Below are 22547 nucleotides of genomic sequence, written 5' to 3' on the forward strand. Positions count from 1 at the left end.
TATACTCTTTTATCTTTATATGAATTTTTCTTGACACTTGAATGCAATAATACAATAATTATAATTAAATTACACAATTTTAGAAATATACAAAATCATGGTAAACAAGTTTTTAATGAAAATAGTATTTCTACTGTATACTTGCTAAATTAAGGTATACCATTAGTGTGTAAATAATAAACAACAATAAAAGCAAAAATAAAACGTAAACAACAAACAACTAGGCAGGTACTATGAGCTTTTTGATTAATATTTTTCCATTCATGCATAATCAATGTAAGTCGCATCTTTTAATATTTCCGCAAAAAAAAGTAAACAAATTACATCAGTTAGTTGTATAACTATTTTTAGTAGAAAATTACATGGTGTTTAATTAAAAGCTCTAGAATTATTATAAACATATTACCTGTCTTTTGCTTCAATCAAAAATTAAATAGAAGTAAGATTCTGATTTAACGAAACAAATAATTTTGCATAATTTTCTTCCGATAATAATTTTAATTTATTTTGGTTTGAAAAATAGAGTTTGGTTTTTTCGAAGTACAAAGATTCGTGCTTTAGCCGTACTTCACGAATGTGAAATCCCTTTCCTTTAGCAAACAAGACATTTTTTTTCTATTTTAATAAAAATGTCTGGCCTTATACAGAGCCTGATTATATTCCAAAAATTAAAAGATTCATATGAGGATCATAATGTATATAATATCGAAAAATATTTATCATATCGCAAAATGATGTAATTAAATTGCTCTATGAAAATGTTGTACTTAAAAAATGATCTTCATGTTTCTTAGAATAAATACGCGTGCAAAACATGACAAACTTTAGATATTGATTTAAATTCAAAATCCGGGTTTAAGTCATCATTATTGTTATTTTTTTATTTGCAGTTTCGTATTCACCTTATATTGAGCAGGCTTTTAAACTTTAAAGAATGTTATAAATTATTAGATGAGTAGTTGCGGCAGCATTTGTGTAATAGGTCGGTTTGTTTCTGTGATTTAATTTGATCTATGTCATTCAGGGTGAGTGTGAAGATTAAAAATTAGATAATATATGAAACGACTTTTAAAATTACATACGTTGTTTTGATTGAAGATTGTAAAAATAGAAATTACAATTTTTACTACAAAACAAAGTCATGCAGTGAAAATGATTCATAAGTATTTTTCATTTAAAAATATTTGTTTACATCTTTTATTTCCTTTTGATATTGTAAAATATTTATGGTATCTGATTGAAAACATTTTCTTTTTCAAATTGTATTTTGAACCTACTTCAATTATTCTTTATGAAACACTTTTGTGAGTGACATTAATCATTTTCATGATAAAGACATTAGTTCTGTTCGATTTAAATACTTTTTTTTGTTTTGCTCTATGAGCACAACATTAGTAAAACACTTGACTTCAATTGTGATAATCTAACTTTAAGAAAGAATGAATATAAGAGAGTTAGTGGCTAAATTTATAAGGTAGAGTGCGATAAAATAAAGTGTTTAATTAATCATTGTCAAACGTCAAAATGTCTGTCTCTCCCATACATGCTTATTTTACTACTGAAACTGTATGAAATGACTATTTTTAAAATACTTCTTAAAATCAATGTTCCTCTTTATTAACTTTCCACAAGACGTTATAGTAATCGGTCGGATTTCTTAAATTGAAAATTTTTACATTTTAAGGTCCCTAGAATTTAGACAGAAGGACACGAATAGAAAGTTTCCAGCTTCTTCTTGTATGTTATATTTTTCAAGTTTTCTTTATTAATTTATACCTTTAGTCACAGAATCAGTCTTTTTCTTCTTCCTATCCAAACTTCATTCATTTCCAAAATTTACAAGATGGCTTCATTTCCTGCTTTCTAAGTGTTTTTCCTCTGCTTCTTTTCCGGCATTGCCAGACATTGCTAGATTATCATCTTTTGTGAGAATGCCGAAAGGTGGCGCTTGGAACACAGGAAAGAAACTATTTACATTAAATATAACAATACAAATATAACAGCAAAAAAACTATTACACTATAAACATCAGTTCAAACAAAGTGACATTGACGTTACTCAGCCGGCAACGAAAACTAGCAATACTTATATTAATTTGAAATATCCACTTAAAATTCATGTAATGGCTGCATTAATTCACCATAGGGAAACTTAAAAGAATAGAACGAATAATTTTGAGTGAAAAGCATCCAAATAAATGACTGCAATCAAACCACCAATAATCCTGCAACAATTTGTAGATGAAACAATTCAATAAAGCTTGAATATATACAAGTTATAATCAAAAACTTTAATAATCTGAATCAGGGATTTAACATTGAAATAAGATCTGTTTGAATAAACTGTAAAGTGTTATTTCGAAAATGATAGCATTCAGCTTCTATCAATTAAAATTGGCAGCTGATTTTTATTAATAATATTTTTTTAATAAATCAAAATATTTTGCAGAAAATGACTTAAATACGTAGGTATTAAGTTTTTGAAGCAAACGGCTGCCATTTTTCAACTTTGTATCAACAACTGCCTAAATAAAAACAATCCATTGTCATTAGCTTAACATTTGACTAGTAGCAATTTTCAAGAAACTAAGGACTTCAAAATTTCATAATTTTTCTATGTTTTGCTAACTAGTTAATTAATAACTTCGTTTTATTAAAAAAACTGCCATCCGAACATGTCTTTGCAGTGACAGTTCGTGATAATAAACAAAGCAAACAACCTTAAACGGGCCTAATAGTTCGCATTCCAAACTGTAGACTGGACCATTCCACTCACTACTTTTATAAGATTAATTGTAAATATAGTGTTGTTGGGAGAGCAAAGTGACATAAGTACTCATTAAGCATACAATAAATTCTTGAAGAAAAAGCAAATTATTTTAAAATCAATACTTTAAAAAATGTTCGTAAAGAAATTTATTTCTTCATTTTTCGATTTAATTCTATAAGAAAAAAAGATTTTAAATTTCAAAATAAATTTGACTTATGTCAGTTTGCTTTTCCAGCGACGACAGTAGGTGCAATCTCGTGTTCAATTTGGAAGCTTACTTACCACGTATCAGTCCGAAGGGCCCTTCACACGATCAATGTTACGTCGTCAGTTATAGCTATCATTGAAATCGATCCGGAAAAATGTTTGAATCGATATTTGACGGACTGAAATTCATTGTCCTGAACAGCTGATACTTTTATGTTCAAAAGTGAAACGAATCGTTCCACTGATTTGGGTTCCTATTTCACACAATTCCAATAACAGATCTCTGTCACTAACAATTTTTCGGTGGAAACATGATAGACTTGACAGAAAAATGTGACAATAATAATTGGCTGTAATAATTGATGGTGTGTAGGTACCTTAAAGCATATTATTCAAAAAAACAATTTAGCAATAAAGTGCTTGTAATTCTGTTGAACATTTATCAAATGATTTGTATTTCGAACTTAAGTGTTTAGGGTTTCAACGAACCGAAACCTAACTATTACCCTTTCAAACCAATACCTAGAGTAAGATTCTCTATCATCCAGTTTTTCAAAGGACTTGTTCTGGACTTAAAACATCGCACTTTTCTAAACAAAGCCGAGTCCTCAAAAAATGACAGCTGTCATAAAAATTAAGTAAATTGCTAAAAGTAAAAGCACCAATTAGCTAAATCATCTTTTTAGCTTAGCAAATTTCTAAAAATGGCTTCAAAATTTTACATAATCATTTAAAATTTAGCTCCAATATCTACTTAGGTATCCGAATGACTGATGCAACAAAATGGCTTTGCGTTCTAAATGGTTGATGAGTGATTGATAACTCAACAAAGAGAAGTTAAAAAACATTCTCTTTGCGCTTTTCCTACCTATCAGCTTTCTTTACTGGAAGCCTGACAGAAAAAAATTCATAAGAATTCTGCATTTATCAAAAAAACATTTTACGTACCTACCCCATTAAATTTTCAGTTTTTGATATCAGGGCCAAGCATTTATTGCTGTAGGTATGATTAAAAACAGACAAATCACACAGCTATGTAATTGTAGGTAGAACATACGTGTATGTGTATATTTAAATATGTATATATGTACATATATAAAAAGGTTTGTATATGACAAGCTGAAATTTTACAAATCTTGTTTAACCAGAAAACCTTCGAAGTTCCTCCTGCTTTTAAGGGAAACTGTGGGGTATTTATTTATTGGTATTAGATGGACATAAATTCAGAAGCAACATCAATACCATTACCTCTTTGGTACCTGGACCAAAAAAGCCTCTGAATCTGATAGAATTTAAATATGTATTAGTGAGTGCTTTTAGCTTGCTCGCAGAGACATCATATATGTAAAGTGAAATCCTGTTGTTGCCTGCGCCCCCTACCTTGACATTTTGTTTGTGCTGTTCTTCACCAATTCACCGAAGGATAAGTTTCGAATTGTATGTAGGCAGGTATACATTTTGCGCCCTCATCGTGATCTGGTATTGTATTCTTCTAACGCTTCATCGCACATAAGCCCACCCATACACGCACAATATATACCGGCGGCGCGGTCGGCGGAGCAGAGTGGCAATCACAAAATGCGAGTACAAAAACAAAATACAAACATTGAGTGCTGTTCTTGTTGCTATTGTTCATTGTGTGGAAGACGCAAGCAGGCATGGAGGTCATTCAAAGTCATTTGAATTTCATTGCCAAATGCCATTTTTTGTTTTTTCGGGACTTTTACCATAGGTACATAGAAAACATAAGTACATAAGGTAGGTATAGGTAGGTATGACGACTTTTTGGGAGACTAAAGCTACTGTGGGTTTGGGTTTGGTCTTTTGTGAACTCAACCCAAGAAAAAGAACAAAATTTCGTCAAAAATGACGTTTGGATTTTGCGAACGCACACGCACACAATAATTTGGCGCATCAGAAGTGCTTTTGAATTTTTGGTGGTGGGCTTTTATTTCTATATTTCTCAGATAGCTTATGAATTGCGTGTGTATGTGTTTTTTTGTGTGTGTACCTACATATATCTTTCGTTAGGTACCTATGTTTTATTTTTTGACTAATGAACGTTCGGTTAAGATTGGTCAGTTCTTTTTTTTGCCGGTTTTCTTGCAAGGTTTCATGTTTATTTATATTTTTGCACAGACAAATAAGAGAAGTCTTTTGAATTTGCTTATACCTACCTACCTACCTAGGTTTGAGCATGTTTATCTTAAGGTATCTACCTACATTTTTAATGGTTGTTTATAATAGGTTCCTCTTGTGTTTACGAATATTGAAGCCGGTTTATCTTTTTAAGCTTCTTTAGATACGAGCATATTTTGTGTAGGTACAACTTATTTAAAAGGTAGGTGTATTCGGTGTAGTGATGCAGGTGCTGAAACGCAATTAACGTTTGCAAACAATATTTGGAAAATATTGAATTTTTTAAGTAAGTCATAATTTTGGTATAATTGAAAGCAATCTATAAGTAATGCGTTGGATGCATTCACTTGAAACGTCATTTGTATTTGTTTGACAGCTAGAATACAAAAATATGAACTATCCTTCTTTTTTGAACAAAACATAAATCACAATTAAGTTTGACGTTTCACCTGACTATTAACAAGAGTGTGTTCTGTTCGTTGACGAAGCCATTTACGGCCCAGGTTATTAAATGTCAAATAAATGTTCAGTCAGCATTTGTTTGATCAATCCATTGCGCACATAAGGAGTGTGTGTATAGGCTACTTAACTTGCATCATGTAAACAATTAGTGTCACTATTTTGAAAATGACAATTAACTTGTAATAATGAGGAATTAACCCACTTATGTATGTTGTTTGTCACTCGTGTTAATCTTTATTTAGACTAGATTATTAAATAAACTGGAAAACAACACGTAGGTTCTCATATCTTTTGCTGCGAAGTGCGTTTTTTCAGGTTTAAGTAAAGAAAGCAACATCAACTCTTGAATCTTAAGTACTCACACCTACCTATCACTTAAGGATAATGATTTGATTCAGTTTAATCATAAGAGGATTACTAAGTACTTTTCAATAAAGCGATTCCACACTTAGAAATTTATGAGTTTAAATAAAAAAAAAAAATAACAACGTAAATCAAAGTCTAAATCTTGTTTGTTTTCCTTTAAGTATTTTTCCTTTTTTTCTTTAATTACCCACTTGTCTGGAGCTGAAGTGATAAATTGACATTAAAAACCTAACGCAGTTGTGTATAATTAATCTCTGATAAAAAATATCTATTTATTAATGGAAAAACTATGTAGGTAATTGTTGTTTGCATTTTGCAAAACTTAAGTCATAGGTATTTATGATGACATAGGTGTAAATATATGTTATCAAAAATGATTTCCTTACTTTTAGCAAATATTGTAAATTGCATATCTTTATAGGTGTTTGAATGGGAATTAATACGAACTTATAAACACACTTCTATTTTTCAAAAAATTACCCTACCTTTGTTTATTTACTTGACTTAAAATATTGTAAGCTTAGAATTTAATTTTTAAACTTGAACTTGATCTTGAACTTTCATGCAATCTATGTAATTAGTAAGGTTTTTAGAAAACAGGGGTTTTACGCAAGTTTGATTTGATTGATACTTGCAAAATAAACTTACATTATTTTTTTGTTGCAAATGACGTCAAATGTCATTTTTGCCCCGTCATCTGTCAAGTAAGTCGATTCAAAACAAACGTCAATCGAGGTATGGATCAACAATTTTTTGCAGTACAATTCGTAATGAGTAAAAAATATTCCGCCATCTGGTATTTAATCAAAATAAAATAGTAAATTGGGAAAAAGAATTACTTTGGAAATCAAATCGGTAGAAATTGACATTTTTATATGGAAGTCTTTACTCGATTACAACTTATTTTGAAGTCTCATTATTTTCACTTTGAGCCTAGTACGCAGCTGAAGTGAAACGATTTTTTTCGGTGGTGTCCAAGTGCAGAGCAAAATGAAAACAAAAACCACAGCGGAAAAATATTTGTGGAGAGTTCTGTCAGCTGTCAAAAACAATTGACAGTGAAAAAGAATTCTATTTATTAATTTGTTGAGCAGTTAGTACTTAGTTTTTTCATTTCTGCAGCTATATTACTCCAGAGGCTCGAAACGGCTGAATTATTTGTGTGAAGCCTATGCTCCAACTTCCAAACAGCTTCACTGGCTTCGACGAACGAAGCCAGTTTCTTTTTTTCCTCCGAAGAGAAATCATTTTTTTTTCTTCGGTTCATTTTTTGGAAGTTGAAGTTCACTGCTCGTCTTCATCATTTCTTATGCACATCACCAATAACATCTTCAAAATGCTGAGTTTCCGATTCAGAAATGTTTTGTTGGAACACCTTAGACAAATTTATTTTATTTTAAATTTTAAATCAAATATAAATCAAAGTCAAAACGCCAAAAGTCACGAGTAAACAATTTTTTTTAATAAAAAAAATTAAATGTCAAAATTTCGCAAGCAATTAATATGCCGGGCAATTAAGTTGAGAACGAAAAGATTGGAGAATTGTACTAAGAAATCTAGTACAGCTATCCACTAAAATGACACATTTCGTTGTTCAGCAGCGTACTGAAAAACGAAAAGCACAGCGAAATTTTTCGTTTATGGTTTCGTCATGTCATTTTTGTGTGAGAATTTTTTCGTTTCGCATTAGCAGCGTACTGGGTTTTATAGTTAAACTTTAAAATGGAGTCAAGAGAAGTGGGATAAAAACATAAAACGTCAAAATTTATTTATATTTATAAAAGGGAAAAAGTGACATTTTTATATGGAAGTGTTAACTCGTTACATACAACTCATTTCGACGTCTCATCATTTTCACTTTATAGTTCAAGTTAAGAGAAAATCAATAAGAGATCTAAATTACTGGGAGCGATATAAAAACATGAAACGTCAAATTATATTCACATCGACAGAAGGTAAAAGTTGATATTTTTTATATGGAAGCCTTTACTCATTACAACTCATTTTGACATCTCATCATTTTCAAACGTTAAGTTGAAGATTTAAATTAGTAGGAGCAAGATAAAAACATGAAACGTCAAAATGTATTCGCATTGACAGAAGAAAAAATTCTGAAAATGGATTTAAACTCTTAATTTTAAGGTATACACACAATCTATAACTAGGCAGCTATGCCGATTTTTATTTAACGTCAACTATTTTCAAAATGAATGAACTAAAGTTTGGCGTTATTATGACGACTCGTGACTTTATAATTACTATTACACGTTTTGCAAAAATAAAAAAAAGGTTATTTATTCGCTATTTATTATCATTACGTTATTTGTTTAATGAACTAGGAAGTCTACACGATGACTTTTAACAACATACATAAGTACTTATACCTACTTATTTATCAAGTCTTCTAATTATCATGATAAGTGCAGTAATAACAATAATTGCAAGTTAGAAATAAAAAAGAAAATAAGATATCGAAAGGTACAAACAAAATGTATAATAGATATGTTCATGCAGTAGGTTTAAATTGATAATACTAGAAAAATAAGTCTTAAAGTTGTGGAGTTTTAGTTTTTTCCATAGGTAAATTATGAAGTGTCAAAAAGGAGATAATGGTTAGATTACACTTTGCAAACCAGCAACCCTTTAAAATGTATCTTATATACGTATGTATGTATTTATGTATTAGAGCAAAAAAAAGGAAAACCTTTACGCCCAACAGACTCACGATGCAAGAATTCACGAATATATGTACAAACCTACCAAAAACAGCAGCAACAACAACAACAACAAAATTTAAAACATCAACCATGAACTCTTCATTGCCAATGGTCGTTGTCGTTGTAGATAGGTATATTCTTTTTTGTATTGTTAATCTTTTAGTGAGTGTATAATATTTTGTTTTTGTTTTATACTCCTTGCAAGCGTCTGCTGATATCGAAAATCCAACGTTCATATTCAACCCTAAAGACCGAACCAAAGAAAGCAGCAGTAGCACCTTTTCGTCTACTTCTTCACCTCCTCATCCCACACTCCACAAAAACTCACCACTCCATCGCTTCATTATTTCCACCAAATTCAGTTGTCATTTTATTAAACAAAAAACACACAAACATACACAAGTACTATAAGTATACATTTCAGTTTCAGCTATAGCTTGTTTTTCTTGATGCATATAAAAACACTAATACATTGACAATAAATGGGAGTACAACGCACTCGTAATAGCGTGTATCCCCGGTCGTTGCAAGCAATAATAATATATCTACTGCTGCTGCGACGACAAAAACGACGATAACGACGACGGCAAAGACGTCAAGGGTGGGGGCTTGAACTTGAACTACACGTGGAGGCACTGCACTAGCTTCTGACAGAGGCAACGTACTGGTTTTCTGACATCTGCTGTCAAATCCACTTGTGTTTATCGATCGATTTTCAGAGGCACCACACTAGTTTTTGACAGAACTTGGCTGATGCTCAGCTTTTGGTAATTTTGATGGTATTAGTGTGTAGAGTAAAACGAAACTCACGCTCTGGCTAGAGTGAGAGAGGGTGAAAAATACTCACCCTCTCTCAATCTCAATAGAAAAACAAAACTCACACTCTGATGAAATGTCATATCCATGCGAGAGATTTGACAGCAGCAGTCAACCACCAATAAGGTAGTGGTAGGCATTGTATTGATATGAAAAGCTTTTACATTGAAAAAAATCATTGAAATTTTATTGAATCAAAAATAAAAATGAGAGCAAAGACGAGAAAAGTTTGTATCTCTTTCTGTCACACGCATTATCTTAAACGAAAACCTACGATGAACACACGACGCTCGCGGTCTTTTCCTAATACAGGAAACCAACGAACAAACATTAAAGGGAACGCAAACCAGAAGACAAAAAAAGAAAAGAGACTTCGCGTCTGTCAGATGAGAGATGATGATGATGTGGTTTGGTTTGGGATTGGGATTGTGAATTGAAAATAATCGTGTAACGGACCTACACCAATGAATCTAGATATGACTAAGCACACAACACTGCTCTCATGATACCTCTACCTAGGTATAGAGTTTGAAAGACGTAAAAACACCCACAAATTATAGCGGTGTTTGTATTGTTTGTTATTTTTAATGATTCACGCATAGACATATGTATAAATGTGTGTAAGCACACGCACTACTTTTGTAACAATTGTTTCTATTTTCGAAATCATAGTTTAGTAGGTATAGGTGACGTTTCAAGCTTTTTTTTTGACATTTTAGAATAGGTAGAGAAAAATAGACGTTTGTGTGTATTTATGAGTGCGTTTATAATATGAACCTGTGCATGGGTGTGGGTCAATAAAGTGCTGAATGATCCAAATAAATCAATTCCCAGTAGGAAATTTGCTCACCAATGACAATTTTGTGTGAAATCGCCAAGGAAATCAGCTACTCGAATCATTTAGGAATAGCATGCAATGAAATCCTTACTGAAAGGCATTGCGTTTTTCCTATGATTATACAATCCACCCTATCTTTTTCCTTGTAAAATATTTCATTCCCGATATGAAGCACGAGATGGGTGTTTTGTTTTTGTTTATATTTGCCTTTTTCTTCTCTACCTGCCACTGAATAATACGGAAATTGGCTTCAGTTTTAGAATTTCAATGCTCGGGTTTTTTACATACAATAAAAAATTGCCGTTCCCGTTCGTCAGCCTGGTTTGCTTCGAGAAAGAAAGTTATTTCCAACAACAACGACCGACGGTGATGGCGACGCATGGTTGAAGGATTGCAATGTTCGGGTTTTTTACATATCATAAAAACTTCGATTCGCGATCGTCAGCCTGGTTTGCTTAGAAACAAAGTTATTTCCAACAACAACGCACAGTGTTCGGGGTAAGTGATTTTTTTTTGAGAGCATTGTTGTTTTTTCGAGAAACAGTTTTCAGTTGAATTTCATTGTTCATAGTGTCAACAAGTGAGTAAAGCTTAAAGTTATTAAAAAGAGTTTAGAAAATAAATTATAATTGTAAAAAAGTGAATATTTTGGTAAATTGGTAGAATTTGTGTTCAAATGGACAAGAAAAATATTCAGGTAATTTCATTTCAATTACAAATCCCTTTCTACAATTATCTAATCCTATTTTATTGCTCTTTTTTTAAAGGCTTCCGGATCTAAACAGTCGGCAATGGACTTCATTGAATTTTCACCCACAAAGCAGCCAAGGCGGATTTTTAAGAAAACGGTAATTATAACTATTATTATTTTATTAAATTAAATTTCTATATATCTGCTTTACATTTTGTATAGAATCAACAAGATATGATAGACGAAATGAGAGCGGACATTAAAAGTTTATGTGTCACCACGGAGCAGCTAAAAAATGGAATCTGCACATTGGCAGCATTTTTTTCAATAAAATCATAAAAATTTACATGGCTGTTTTTTTTTAATATTTGTATCCAAAGATTTAGGTATGAGTAAAAAATAATTCGATAATAAAAACATGATTGACTTCATTTATGCACATTCACGACATTTTTCACCAGGTCAATTTGCATTAGTGAATGAGTTACATTGGCTTCCCTAAGGAAACCACTGGTCAATATTCATTTATGAAAAAGGCCTTCAATTTTGCAAAGTGAATTCCTTGGTGAACATTCATCACATTTTTCACCAATGTAAAGTACACAAGTATATCAGCAACTCCACTAACCCAGTGATTTCCCCGGTGTGAATTCACGGTATTTTTCATCAACTAAAATTCACTTTGGAATACACCAAATGCACTTGCTTGGTGATTTCCTCTCTGAACAGTCACCATGAAATTCACAACTTGGTGAACGCCAATCCAATCCCCATGTTAATTTCACTGATGTTTTCACCATGTTTTCATGGGGTGTAGCTTCCATTCACCAAGGAAAAAGTTGGTGATTCACCGATGAATTTTTTGAAATTTCCTACTGGGTTGCCGCATTTAATAAAGTTTGGTTTGGTTTGTGTTGTACATTGACCCCAAGAAATGACAAGATTTTTGTTTGTGTTTTCATGTGATCAGTTGCTCCTACACAAAATTTGAAGATATTGCGTTGTCATTGTTTGCAAGAGATTTTTTTTATTAAAAAGGGTAAAGTTGAAAAAAAACGTAGGTAGGAACATACCTTTAAGATATAAAAACGGTAGATATTTTGCTAATTAAGTTTGACTAACAATTAACCAATTTGCGTAGAAGATAACTTACAGATTAGGTCAATATAGATATTTATGTACATTGCCGCCTGGCTACTTACTTACTTTGATAAGATTATGATATCCGGAGTCTACATAAGTTAATAAGTTTGTTGTATTGAAATGAGCGCCATGTTAAATTTAAGATGAAATTCATTTCATTATACGACTCCCAACTAAGTTAAAAAACTTCTTAAAAGGTAGGTTCGTGATTTCTAAAAAAAGTAAAGAATAATCTTAAAATATACCTAAATGAACAAAAATACGGATGGTTGTTGATTGATTTAAGCTTTTCCTAACTTAATTTAACGTGGACAACACTAAACATTAGACAAGAAGTCTGTTCTTTTTTTTAAACAGTTGTTAACTATTGTTATGTCAAAAAAAAAATGTTTAAGTGTCATCGTTACAAATTAGTAGAATCTTTGACTGCGTTCATTCTTGTGTGGTGAATTTGTTTGAATGAGTTGATCACAAAAAGCAAACAAAAATTTAGTGGATTGGGTTTAAAATACTGTATGGATCATAACATAACTTTAAGACCATCCAGTATTATACAGTTATTATTATGAGATACAGTATTTTGACAATACAGCATTATGAGATACAGTATTTTAAATTTACAGTGTTTTAAAATACAGAATATTAACCATACAGTATCATACAGAATTTTGACCAAACAGAATTTTGACCCTCTCCCAAATTTAGATTTCGAGGTCTTATTTTTGATTTCATTGCATAATTTTAAGAATTCACAGTATTTCTAACAAATTCAAACATATTTTTGATCTGCTGTTCTATGAGACACCCACGTACATATGCCATACATTTTTGGATTCCTTTTTTGACATCTCAGCTATTTTGGATCAGCTGTTTTCTTACACGTAAAACTAAAAGGTATCTGGATACCGAATTGAACGCATCCATTTAGGAACGACAATTGTTTATCTCTCAATCTATTTACTCGTATCAAAATGGAAGCAAATATCTGTAATAATTGAAAGTGCTCTTAATTCTTGAAATTGATGAGATAAATAATAAAACATTTCTTGGATGAAACGTTTAGTTTTTTTTATAATAAAAAGGATGAAAAGTAAAAAAGACGAATCAACGAAAAACATTGGTTTATTGTTATTATAAAAAATTGGGGACTCGATGACGTTTAAATGCATTTGCGAAAAATTTTAAACGATGTAGTAACATGTTGAAGATATTTTTAGCAATTTACTAAGCTTTAAAGGGATTTACCTATTTTTGTATACAGATACCTATTTTGTTATCTTCTTACCATATCTTTACAACTTGCTAAAGTGAAAATCACTAAATGGCTAATAACTTTCCGAATCCATATGACATCGGTACAATTGGTCATATAGCAAGAGTGGATTGAATGGCCCAGTCTACAATTCTAATTTAAAGGTCCCTTTAAGCTTGTTTGATTTTTTTTCCGGGAATTAGCAATTTACTAGTAAGAATAAAGAAAAGGAATGTTTAAAACTTAGTCACTTAGTAAGTAAATTAGTAGTTGCTACTTAGTTGAATGTAAAACACTTATCAATAGGTTCTTTAAAAATTTGAGCCACTGTTTTCACCAAGGGCCAAAAAAGCAATAACTTGTTTTTAAACAAATCAATGGTTTTGGCAGTTGCGGATAGTAACAAATTGGGGCTGTTTGACACTTCAACAAAGAGTTAAGGATTTTGTATTGCTACAAATCGTAACAAGCTTAACGTTTAAGAACGGCAATAAGTAGTTAAAAAAAGAACGTACCTAATAGACCTTTAACTCCGACTGTCAAATTTTGTAAAGGCGGGGTTGAAAAGATTCTGAACGATTTCGTGTAGGTCCTTATGGCTGGAGCAGAAAAGGTCAATTCCTAGTTCTAGATTCGTGCTTCTTCCTTTGAGGACTCGGCTGGTTTGTCCAATGCACTGAGGATCTTCTTGGTGTTGGCAAGCTGTTCACCAAGTTGCGATAGCCCACTGTTGTGGTTTAATTCACTGGAACAATGATTCTAGCCCGCTGCGACTTAGCCTCCACCAGAAATATTCTTTCATATTTATCACCTCAACAATTAAACTAATCGCCTTTCTCATTCCTCCCGAATCAATGTGATTGAACGGAGTTACCGGAAAGGCTTTCTCCAGGTAGTAAGCGAAAGCGTCGAACATATTTGTGGCGGCGAGTTTGAAATTAAATTTTTGTTTTGAAAGCAGCCATCAGCTGTTTTGTTCAAATTAATTTGACCGCTGAATGTTTCGAAAGGTTTGTTTGTTTAGTTCAACTTTGAATTGCTACTAGTTTTCGAGAGGTTTTATATAAAATTTGTGGTTTACGAAAATTATATGAGAAAACTTGAGTTTTCGATGTAGGTTTTCGGCCATAACCGATAATTTCGCGAAAACCGGGTTTTGGACTTGGGGTGAAAAGCAAATAGGAGTAAATTGCAACCGATGGAAAAGAAAAAATGCATTTTTTTTCGAAAAAACATGTTATAAATTCCGTATTTCAAAAACATCTTTCAGTGCAATCAATAGATTTATAAATAGAAAAATATAAGAACACAATCTACAAATATTTAACTTAATAATTTACCATCCAAAAACACAAACAGAAACCAGAAAAAGAAACGGTTCATTAGCAAATAATGTCTGTAACCCTACCTCATATTAAAACTAAGATACCTAGTATTCCTATACTACAACTTTTCTATCCGACAAAAAAGAACTGAGAAAAAAGACGCAATAGTTATAAAACTTGTTTTTTTTTAAAGAAGATGAAGGTAGAAGATGCACAGGTAAAATACATACCTTACCAAAACCTCTGTTTTCATTAAATACAACCTTGATAGTTCGAGGAACCTATAGAACTTACCTAACCTACCTATACCTTTTCTAAATCTTTACCTCTCCTATCAATTCTTTATACAGTTCGTTAACCAATTCAAATATAAACATTTCATTTCGGCACCTAATTCTACAAACAATAGGTAGGTATGTAGGTACAAAAAAAAAGCAAAAACCTTTCGGCTCTCTACGCATTATAAATAAAAGTGACGTAGTTAAGTACACACTTAGGAACCCCGCTATCTAGAATTACAACTGGGAATATGAGAACAAGAAGAAAGGCAAAAATTTGAAAAAATAAATAAAAGAAATTCCCCTCTTAACAAAAAGTCATCGCCCTTATCATCATCTTCCCCATTCTTCTTTTAACATAACAAAATTTGGGAAATTCAAGCCTATACCTACCCCTCTCCCATTCCACAAGCCTTCAAGCAGCATTTCTATGTATACCTTCAAAAAATATTTCCCAAAATCCCTCAACAATTTTTCCTCTTCCCTTTTTCCCTCAAAATTGTATATGGGTATATTTCTACGCATCTAATATACATTTATATATAAAACATACGCACACAATGCGTTTCAGCTTTTCAATATTAGATAAAGTAGGAAGGGATTTTTGTTTTGTTCGTTCATCTTCCCGACTATTCCCATGTAAAATTCATATTTTCCCCTACCTCATTCTGGATTTTTTATATATTTTAGAGTAAGGAAGAAAATTTTGGTAAACTCACCCACCAGTTCAGTGGACTCCCTCGTTCGACAAACTTATCAAAATTTTTACACTTTTCGGATTTTCTTATTTTCCCACTTTTATTTGTTTGTTTATTTAATCCCACCACTGTCTCCCAAAGGATAAAAAATAATTGTTGTTAAAATTTTATTTCTTTTTGTTTAATTTTGTTTTTTGTTAATATAATTAAATTGTTTTGTTTTAAATATAATTTTTAAAGTGTTAAATAAAAAATAAAATATAGATTGTTTTTATTTAAAAAGTGAGAAATACAAAATTTTTAAAAATTAATGCAAATAAAAAAAACAACAAAAATACCTCCAAAACTTAACAAAAATGCAATAAAAAAGTACAAATTAGAAATAAGTTTATAGTTTTAATGTTAATAAAAAAAAAATAAAATAAAATAATTATTAAATAAATCAAGAAAAATAAAAATGCACTGAAAGCAATTTATCAATTAAATTAAGAACAACACAAATTAAAGACTTTTTTGAACTTAAATATACGGACTGAAGTTTTAAGACTGTTTTTCGATATATTAACATTTTTTTTAAATAATTAGAATAGTTTAAAATTTTAAATTTAAACAAAAAATAAAATGAGTGAAAGTGGCGATTGGCGTAATAAACAAAATTGGATTAAAGATGTTCTGTCAAAATCGGGGACAGATTTGATGGAAATAAAATCTCCCTCGAAAATTAAAAAAGGTTTGTGTTTAGAAAAAAAAAAACTATACCATACTTAAAATTGGAAGTTTCAAAATTAACCCACCACCCCAACTCATTGTGCTGCCGCCACCCATCGATAATAAATCCACACATTTCCACTGACTATTTAACGATTCTAAGTCTTGTTAAGGGTGGAAAAACCGCCCCATGTCATGTCAATATGCAGACGCAGAGGGCAGCAAAAGCTGTTTCCTTTTTTTGCTATATTTTGTTTTAGGGAAAACACAAAACTGGTATTACGTACATGTACCTTTATGTATATATGTTTTATGTGAGGAGGGAAATTTTTACTTTCATTTTCTAATATAAATGTTTTATGGTGGGGGCAAAGGGTGGTGTTGCGCAGATTCTTTGGTTTTATTTTTCTATTTTTCTAGACGGGGGGAAACTACCACCAGTTCCACTTCTAGTGCCAGTGCCAGTTATGGTGGGTATAATCGAAAGCTAAGGCCTTGTGTGTCTTTCACAATATGCGACAACGACGACGAGTTTGAAGTTCTTATGGTTCTAGGTTTGTTGTTTTAGGGGTTGGGAGAGGTTTTGTTTTTTTTTTGTTTTTTGAGATATGCAAGACACACGGCATAACACATAAAAAAAGAAAACTGGTGTGGGCTTGTGCTTGAACAAAAAAAGTGAAAGTGAAAAGTGGTTTTTCCTTTTCCTCTAGCTTTTGTTTTGTATTTAATTTTTCTTTTTTTGGGATTGATATGATTTATCCAAGGGGTGCTGTTTTTAAACACTATTGCGATGTGATGTTAATTTTTCTTCGGGATGCTTTCGTTTTGTTGTTGAAATTGTTGTTGTTTTTCTTGTTTTGAATTTGATTAGATGTTAGGTGAGTTTTCTTATAAATTTCTATTTTTCAAAAAAAAAAAAAAGGGATGATTATTATAACTAGATTGTGCGTGTAATATTTTAATGCTACGCATTTTAAATGTTAACGTTAATATTTTAGGGTATTTTCTTTTATATATATGTTTGTTGTTTTTGTTGTTTATGACGTAATAATTATGAAAAAATTCATAATTTAGGTTGAAACTTTGTGTTTTTGGTTGTTTTTCAATACAACCTGAAGGGGGTAGGGAAGGTATATTACGATTATGTTGTGTATAATTTAATAAATGAGTAAGGTTTTTTTTTGTGGTCGAAGTAAGGTGGTTATAATGGTATTTGGAGATAAGTAGGATTGCAAATTTAACGTTTTAATATTGAACAACGTTTTATGGAATCGTTAAAGTATTTTTTGAAATGTTGTCCCCAACTTGGCTTTGGGTTAGGTAATTGATTTTAAGGGGTTGAATTTGATACAAAGTTATTTTACATCTTTTCAAAAAGCATTCTGATCCATCACACCATTTATTCGTTGTTTTGGTTAAAAACTGTGTTATGTGAAGAAACCCTATACCATTATAAGTTGAGTGGTGGAAGAATGAAATCTATTGGGAAATTGTTATACTTTTTTTGTACACAAGCTGATTGAAACAAGGTGCACCAAAAGTCTAGAGTAAGAAGGTTAGATTAAGACAAGAGTAAAATAGTATGGTGGGGGGGGGCGAATTATACTAAAAAAAAGGCTGGAATGCGACCCATACTGATAACTTCCCATCCCGTCTGTCGATATGTCTTGATTAAAAGGTTTGTAGGTTTTCGTGTTTTGTCAAAAAAGTTGCCAAGTGAATTGTCCTTAGAAATTACCAACAATATTCTGCATATGATGAAATAGACTGATTGCGAAATATATTTTTGTTAGCGAGAGTTTTAGTCAAAAAAAAAACAACAATTGTTGCCAATTTTAGAAGCATTTCTTAAAAGTTTTTATTTCTTATATAAAGAAATACAAATTAATTAAATGAAATTAATTTGAAGACAATATCTTCTATCGAAGAAGAATCGGCCATCATTTTTTGCTAATTTTGGGTTCCATTTTTTTTAGATTTTAATTGTTATGAAAAAACGATTATTTCATTTTTATAACATAAAAATAACTGAATGTAAAAAACAAAAGTTTGAAGCCAATATTTTTAACTTACCATAGGAAGTTATTGTAAAGGACACGATTTGTCAAATTGAAAATTTTAGCATTTCCTGACGTTTGAAGGTCTCTAGAGTCAAAATAAAAGATTTGTAGAAAGATGTCTGTGCGTTTGTGTGTACGTAAGTTCGTACGTCCGTACGTTCGCGATGTTTTTTTCGTCGTCCATAGCTAAAGAACCAGAAGAGATATCGACTTCAAATAAATTTAGTTGTACAGATAATAAGACAGAAAGTGTAGAAAGGGCTCTCAAGAAAATTGCGTGAGCCGTTTTTTTACCATAGCAGTTTAAAAAAAGGAGAACATTTTGGTTAACCTTAAATATCTTACGAACCAAAAACGCTATAGCCTTGAAATAAATTTTATAAAATATATTGTAACGTGATACCAACCAAATATATTTTTGAAATTAACGTTTTTTTTTATAAATCAAAAAAAAAATCAAAAAAGCACTTTTTCACCTCGAAAATTTTACGATTACAAAATGATTTTATCTCTAAAACAATTTTGTGCAACGAAAAGTAAAAAGGGATTGACATCTGGTAAAATTTTGAGAAAATCGAATTCACAGTTTTTTATAAAAAAATAAAAACCTAAACAAGAAAATCAATAAAAGTTGATAAAAAATTATTTTCGACTCAAATATCTTTCAAAATTTGAGATATTGGTTTAAAACTGATTTCATCTTTTAAAAAATATTGTTGTCAGTATTCAATAAAATTTTGAGAAAAATCGAATTGACAATTTATTTTACAAAAAAGAAAAACTTGAAAGAAAATTTTACAAAAGTTGGTTAAAATTGATTTTCGACTTAAATATATTTTCAAAGATTTAAGATAGCTTCCAACTAATTTTAACTTATAAGAAATATTGTTTTTAATACTCTGAAAAATTTTGAAAAAATGGAATTCACAGTTTTTTATAAAAAAATAAAAACCTAAACAAGAAAATCAATAAAAGTTGGTAAAAAATAATTTTCGACTCAAATATCTTTTCAAAATTTGAGATATTGGCTTAAAACTACTTTCATCTTTTAAAAAATATTGTTTTCAATATGCAATAAAATTTTGAGAAAAATCGAATTGACAATTTATTTTACAATAAAGAAAAACTTGACAGAAAATTTAAAAAAAGTTGGTAAAAATTGATCTTTTCAAAGATTTAAGATCATAGTTTCCAACTAATTTCAACTTATAAATATATTGTTTTCAACATTCTGAAAAATTTTGAGAAAATGGGATTGACAGTTTTTTTTACTAAAAAATAAAAACCTAAACAAAAAAATAAATAAAAGTTGGTAAAAAATGATTTTCGACTCAAATATCTTTTCAAAAATTTGCGATACTTGCTTAAAAGTACTTTCATCTTTTAAAAAAATATTGTTGTAAACATTAAATAAAATTTTGAGAAAAATCGAATTGACAGTTTTTTTTTTACAAAAAATAAAAACTTGAAAAAAAATTTAACAAAGGTTGGTAAAAATTGATTTTCGACTCAAATATCTTTTCAAAGATTTAAGATTATAGCTTCCAACTAATTTTAACTTATAAGAAATATTGTTTTTCACATTCTGAAAAATTTTGAGAAAATGGAATTGACAGTTTTTTCTACAAAAAATAAAAACCTAAACAAAAAAATAAATAAAAGTTGGTAAAAAATGATTTTCGACTCAAATATCTTCTTCAAACCTAAAAATTAAAAAATATTGTTGTCAACACTTAGTAAAATTTTGATGAAAACATAATTGACAATCAACTATACAAAACATAAAAACCTAACAAAAAAAAACAACACTAAAACTTTGTAAAAATTTACTTACGACTCAAAAAGCTTTCAAAAATTAAAAATATTGTCTTCAAACTCTTTTTATTTCACAGGAAATATTGTTTTCGATATTCAGTAGTTTTTTTTCATAAAAATCCAACAGTCCGTTTTTTATAAAAAAAAAAATAAAATCTTCAAAAAAAGTAGGCAAGTTTGGTAAAAAATGATGTTTGGTTCTTGATATCTCTCAAATTATTTTCATTCATCCAATTTGTAAAAATTTAAGAAATTCTCCTAACAATTTTGTAACAATTTGTTTTCGAATAAAAATCTATTTAACAAAACTAGATTTTCAAACTAAACTATTTGTTTATATGAAAAATATTGTTAATAATTTTGAAATTTGTAAGTATAATTCAACTGACAACTTTTTTGACCAAACACGAAAACCTACAAACTTTTAAGCAAGACAAATAGACAGATGGGATGGGAAGTTATCAGTGTGTATTTTCTAAGCTTTTTTATTTTTTTACAAAAAAAACTGTCAGTTCGATTTTTCTCAAAATTTTACCAGATGTCAAAAACGTTATTCTTCGTTATTTGCAATTATTTTGGAGATGAAATCATTGTGGTTGTTGTTCGCAAAATATTCGAGGTGGCAAATATTTTTTTTCAGTTTTTTTAATTTATAAAAAACTGTTAATTTATATTTTTTTTCAAAAATATATTCGTTTGGTACGACGTCAAAATATATAATATAAAGTTTAATTCAAGTCACTAGAATTATCGTGAGATATTTTGGTTTCACAAAATTGCTATTATACAAAAACCAAAAGACGGTATCTCAACTGGTTCTTTTGAAATGGACGATTAAAACTGCTTCCCGAACTTACGTACACACGCACTCACAGACATCTCTCTAAAAAAAATTATTCATACTCTAGGGACCTTGAGCTTCGAGAAATGTCACCATTTTCAATTCGACAACTCATTTCTAAATTGCGTATCAAATCGGTTAAAAAAAACATGGCAAGTTATTCTCAGGAATAACTAAGAGATATATAAAATTGCTATGGTTTAGAGTATGGCCCGAAAAGCAAAAAGATTGAAGGTTAATAGGTTCCCAAAAAGGATATATTTGAAAAAGGTATTTACTTGGATAAGAAAGTGTTTTTAATAATCCAAGAGAAAACGAAAACTCTACTACGAATCGACCCTTTTGGAATAGATGACGATTATTTTAATGAAAGTTAATGATAAAACTTCTAAGTATTAAAAATCAAAATTCAATGAAAGGATTACCAATTTCTGTGTGTTTCCAAATATTAACAGCGCCAGCGCTAAGAATTTTCGCTTAATGTGATGTTTGCTACTGTACTTTACCATAATAAATAAATATTTTGTTAAAACAAGCGACTTACATGAAATTTCTCAACTAAAAGTTAGCAGAATAATTTTAAGGATTTCAAAGATTTTGGCTATTTTATTTTGTTTCCCCTCCTACAAGTCGTTTTTTTAAAGGTTTAAGTGGTATTGTACTAGAACTGTAGTAGAATAAATCTTAAACCTCCTTCTACATAACTAAACAGAGCTGCCAAATTTTTTATGAATAGCAGCTAAATGTCTAACCTAGATTTTGAATTTAGACTCCTGTCCAAATACATAAAAGTCTAAAATTTTAAGTTTAAAAATTAATATTTCTAAAACTATTCCCTCAAGCAACTTTTTTTTAAAATAAAGTTAAATCATGGTTTTTCTAAATTCTATAACATAATTCTGTAAATTTATGCGTTTTTGCATATATTTTTGCTGTTTTTTTTTTTATAAAATTACTTTTCCCTGCTAACCGGGGGGAAAAGACTCTCCTTTTGTGAGATTGTTTTTCTTGTCTTAACCCAACCTACTCGCTCTTGCCTTTTGGTGCATATATTATGTGTTTAAAAGCGGTCTTTTGTCGATGTTGGGATTATTAATTTGTTTTCAATTTGTAGACCTGAAAATTTTGAAATTTCTTGACGTTTAGAATCTTAATCAAAGATTTTTTCGAGAAATGTATGTGAGTGCATGTGTACGTACGTTCAGGAAGCTTTTTTCGTCGTCCATATCTCATGGACCAGCGGACATATTGAATTCAAATGAATTTTGGTATACAGATAATAAGACAGAAATATGCGGAAGAATTTTAAACTTTTGTTAAAAAAAAAAATGTGTCCTCGAATATTTGAATCTCCAAAAATTGTTTTTATCGCAAAAACTAAAAACCTTAAAAAAATTAGTTCCGACTCAAATATCTTTTCAA

The 22547-nt window shown here is 30.3% G+C and overlaps 1 protein-coding gene across 1 annotated transcript in view; it reads left to right on the forward strand.

Annotated features, from left to right (window-relative positions):
• Positions 1-22547, forward strand: part of LOC129952761 (Krueppel homolog 1) — a 30391-nt gene that overhangs the window by 3202 nt on the left and 4642 nt on the right. The window lies entirely within an intron of this gene.

This window comes from Eupeodes corollae, chromosome 1 (assembly GCF_945859685.1).
Source record: "Eupeodes corollae chromosome 1, idEupCoro1.1, whole genome shotgun sequence".
In the NCBI taxonomy this organism is placed as follows: Eukaryota; Metazoa; Arthropoda; class Insecta; order Diptera; family Syrphidae; genus Eupeodes; species Eupeodes corollae.